Here is a 5,307-nt window from a genome sequence, read left to right on the forward strand (position 1 = left end):
CCTGGATTTCATACCAGGATGGAAATAGTGTCTACTCCCATCATCCGTTGTAGAAAACCTCATAACTTACAAGGGATTTTTGGCAGAATTCTCAGAAAGCTTTTGTTCAGAAGGGAAAAACTTAAACCCTAGACTAAATGTTGCTCTTCTGTCACCTAAAGAGGCTTAAAATCAAGGTCCAAAAATGATTCGTGTTTCCAAGTAAATTAAAGCCACCCCAAACAGCTCAATAATACAAATACAAATATATCCAGCACCCAGCCACTGTGGAAAATGGCATATATATATCCAGCACCCAACAAGTTAAATGTCACAATTCTGGCTTCAATCAAAAAGCACCAGGTAAGGGAGTGGGATTGAGATCATGGGGTAAGAGAACATGGAACTCACCTCCCTCAACAAATACATCAAAAATACATCTACTTTGGAGGGGGGATCCATACGGCAGAGTAGGACATTGAGCTCACCTCCTCAATAAACACGTCAAGAGTATATCTACATGTGGAACAATTCTCATGGAAAAGTAACTGAAAACTGGCATAAGAACTCCTATAGAATCAAAGCTGCAAGAAGAATCTCCATGTAATTGGGTAGGATTGGAAAAAAGGCATCAGGTCAGGACCTGCACCCCAGGGGGATCTAAAAAGAAGAGAATATCCACATAGGTGAACCCTCAACCTGGGAGTGAGCAGGTCAAGCTGCAGTGTGGACATCCCAGTTCTGGGGTCTTGCATGGAGGAGACAAGTCCCCCTGTATGCTGAAAGTGAGAACTGCTGGGATAGACAGAAGGCCTGGAGAAGCCTAGACTCTACTCATGAGGAGTGTGCATGTGTTGGCTTGCCCGAATCAAGGTACACTGAGAATTGCACTGACTGCTGCTGCCTTGTCACACTCACTAATCTGAAATGGGCAAACACCCCAGCCCTGCTCACTCCACACCACAGCTTACCATGAGATCTGAATAAACCAGGTCCTGGGGAAAGACTGGGTCTAGCTATGGAGGGACAGACCAGGGGGCTTAGGGTATGATATGGGTGGGTTTTTCTACCAGCAGGGTAAGCACTCTGTCCTAGCCCACTACACAACATTGCTTTGCACTGGATTTAGGGCATACAGGTCCAAGGAGGAGACTCAATCTAGCTTCACAGAGACAGCCTGAGAGTTGGGAGCGAGGCTGTAGGGAAGTCCAGGTCGGGCAGTAACAGCCATTGTTAGCAAAAGCAAGCTCAGGCAGGAACACCCTGGCCACACCCACTCCACACCACAGCTTAGCACTGCATCTGGGACACACAGATCATGAAAGAAGACTGCCATAAAGGTATCCAAGGCCACTGGTGGCAGTGCAGCCACAACACCCTGACCCCTAACTCCAGATTAGGGACTGATCTGGCCCTACCCACTCTACACCACAGCCTTGCACTAGATCTGGGACAAACACAGTGGGAGTTAGACACAACTTTGGGCTGCATCTGAGCCAAGCTGAGGACTCCTACACAGGTAACACATCAGTCCTCTGTGAGTGCATGGCCCCATTTGCTTTAACAATCACCTCCTTTGGGGCAGAGTACACATTCAAGGAGCATAGAGCCTGATCAAACTTGACCCTCAGGACTCCCAGTCAAACAATTTAGGGGCAGACCCTGCCCCTGACAGGGAAGTGACAGCCATGGAGCAGAGAGGAAGACTGCCTCACACCCTTTACTGACTTTAGATCCCACCAAAAGAACCACACCCATTATCAAGGGGATAACAGCCAGCACACTCTCAGGGAAGATGTGTCTGGAATCCAATTCAAAACCAGCCCTTGCATCAAATACATTGAACACACTGTCTACACAGGGATGTTCCCACATAAAAACGTTCCTTCAAGACCACAATAGACAACTTTTTCTTCAAAATTCATAAAGACAAAAAAAGTTAAGTAAAATGAAAAGACAGGAGAACTACTCTTAAAAGAGCAGGAGAAAGCTACTGGAAAAAAAAAATAATGAAACAGAGCTCACCAGTCTACAAGACCCTGAGTCCAGAAGATGGTAATAAAAATGCTAACTGAATTAAGAAACATTACTGATATAAACCCAGATCACCGTAACAAGGAATAGAAACTACAAAAAGGAACCAGTCAAAAATAGGTAATTACATTTCTGAAACAAAAAGCAGTCTAGAGAGGAGTGGCCACGATGGCAGAGTAGAATGATGTTCTTAGCTCACCCTCTCTCACAAATACACCAAGAAAGACATCCATGGACCCACGCATTCACTCAGAACACCTGCTGAATTTTGACCGAACATCGCCTTCTTCAAAAGACAAAGTTCGTCACAAATCTGATTAGAGGGAAAAAAAAAAGAAGAAAAGGGAAATTAAGTGCAGGACCTGCGGCAAAGGAGAAGTAGCACTTATATGCTAGGACAAACCATCTCTAAAGGAAAGGTCAGCAGGGATGCAGGGGGAACCTCCAAGGCTCAGAGAAGTGCACAGCTAACAGAACTGAGAGAAACCAGCACAAAGGACCCCTGTGATCCCCAGCCCTAGATGTACCAGGACTAGCTTCTCAAGCCCAGCAAAGGGTTGGGGCTGACTGCAGAGGCAGCCTCACATGGCTGCAGTGTGCTGTGTGTGGCTGGGAGTGTATACAGAACAGAAAAGCCTGAGTCCCCCATAAAAAAAAAGCAACACTGCTGGTGCGCATTGAGGGGAGGGGCACAACATGACTGAGTCACAGTCTCTGTCTCCCCAGGCCTGCTGGTACATTCTTAAGAGAAAAGGAGTGAGGTTCAGCCATAACCACCATATTCGCTGGTGCACGGCTCACAGGTGGAGGTGGAGTTGAAATCTGAATCTGTACCCAGGGGCTCCACAACTTCATAGGTGGATTGAGATTAATTTACAGCCCCAGGCAGAAGGTACCCTTTTGCACCACAGGTGCCTTTGTGGACCCACACCTCTAAGACAAATGAGCAAGGTGTGGAGCTCTGGCACACAGCAGGGGTGAAGGCTGGTGCAGCATTTTCAGTGGGCCTGGTACCTTTCATGGACACAGTGATGGGGATGGCGCTGACCTGGTAATGAGACCATACAATTGCTACAGGGCTGGGGGCTCTACCAGTGCAGGCCTCTAGGATGAACGAGCAGAGTCCACACAGTGGGGTGAGTGCAGAAGCAGTGTTTTGTACTGGGAACGGTGCTCACCCAATAGTGTGCCACGATCCAGGTGTGTGACCTAGCAGCTGGCAGATCCACTGGGAGCTTTGAGGGCAGAGAAACTGGGGAACACTGGAGCAGAGCAATGACAATCCCACAGCTAAAGCAGAGGCAAGGGCAGAGTCAACAAAGAGTACTTAAAGCCCTCTAACCCCACCTACCATGCAACACAGCCCAGAAATGGGTCTGGAAGCCTCCATTCCAACAAAAGGGGAACAGGCCCAGCCCCTGTCAGGGCTATGACAACCACAGAACAAAAGGAGGCCCTTAACAACCAGCACAGGCTCTGGTCACCACAACACTGGCCACACCCCCCAATCAAAGGTATAACAGCCAACACACATGGAAGAAAGATGTGGCAACTATCCATACTTAAAACAGACCCCATGACAAAATTATTAGAGGTGCACACTCACACACACAGGAAGGCATCCTTTAAAAAAAAAGACCTTCAAGACCACAGTAGATAACTGACTCCATAATCCATAATGCCAGAGAGATATGAGTAAAATGAAGAGGCAGAGAAACTACTCCCAATAAAAAGAACAAGAGAAATCCCCTGAAAGAACAATGAGATAGACCTCAACAGTCTACTAGATCATGACTTCAGAAAGAGGGTGACAAAAGCACTGAAGGAAATGAGACTATGAATAGAGATAGAGAATACTACAAAAAGGAAATAAACTATACAGAGGAGCCAATTCAAAAAAGAAAACTCAATGGCTGAGATAAGAGCTGAGCTATAGATAGTCAAAAGCAGACTAGATAATGCAGAGGAACGAATAAGTGACTTAGAAGACAGGATAACAGAAATCACCCAGTTAGAACAGCAGACCGAAAAGCAAGTAAAAACCAATGAAAGCAATATAAGGGACCTACGGGATAATATAAAGCATGCCAACCTATGCATAATAGAGGTCCCAGAAAGAGAAGAAAGAGCAAAGAAGATTGAAAAGGTATTTGATGAAATCATTACTGAAAACTTTCCAAATAAAGAAGGAAATAGATATCCAAGTACAGGAAGCACAGAAGGTCCCAAACAAGAACTGAAACAGGTCTACACTAAGACATATTATAATTAAGATGGCCAATGGTTTCTATTTTCTGAACAAGTAGGCTTATTCTAGTAGAAGGTTAGTTTAACATTTTAAAATATATCAGTATAATTCACCACTAAAACAGACTAAACAAGGAAAAGCAGATGTTCATCTCAATATATTTGACAAAATCTATTGGGAAAGGCACAGTTGTAGAACTGCAAAGTGGACATGGGTTAAGGGTGCTTTTTCAGAGAGCTAGTAATGTTTTTTAACAGAAATTTAAGAAATTCTTCTGTGTTCTGTAACCCATAATTTTGGCTTTGCATAAAGATGCTGGAATCTTAATTCCTGAGATAGAGAGGTATTGATGTATATGCACCCAAAATAATTCTGGAATCCCACCAATTTGGAAACTTGAGCCTCCAAGTTAAAATCACATAGATCTGTAGAACAGCACAATGTGACATCCTGCATTTGTGAACTTCCTGATTTTATGATTTGTGCCTCATTAAATCTCAACTACTATATATAAAATAGATAAACAACAAATTTATACTGTATAGCACAGGGTACTATATTCAATATCTTATAGTAACCTATAATGAAAAAGAATATGAAAATGAATCTATGTATGTATATGTATGACTGAATTATTATGCTGTACACCAGAAATTGACACAACATTGTAAATTGATTATACTTCAAACTTAAAAAAAAAACTAATTCAACAGGAAAAAAAAATTTCAATATCCACAAGGACAAACCAAGTCCTTTGTAAGTTATACATGCTCAACAAGCACTTTCTGAAATACAAATTGAATAAAACTCTTAGTATAATGCCAACTGTTTTAGCAGCTTTATAGTATGTTTGATTTTTTTTCTGTTGTACCATGTTTTCACCTTTATGAATGCCCACTGCAGTGTGCCCTCACCCAAAATGAGAATTATTAGTATTTTCAAATCTGCTGTTTGAAAATTACAGCTTATATTTCAAATTGGGTTTATCTTAAATTACTATTATATTTGAACAGCTTTTCATACTTAATTAGTCATGATACTGGGAA

The sequence above is a fragment of the Camelus bactrianus genome, chromosome 10 (genome assembly GCF_048773025.1).
Source record: "Camelus bactrianus isolate YW-2024 breed Bactrian camel chromosome 10, ASM4877302v1, whole genome shotgun sequence".
NCBI classification, from domain to species: Eukaryota; Metazoa; Chordata; class Mammalia; order Artiodactyla; family Camelidae; genus Camelus; species Camelus bactrianus.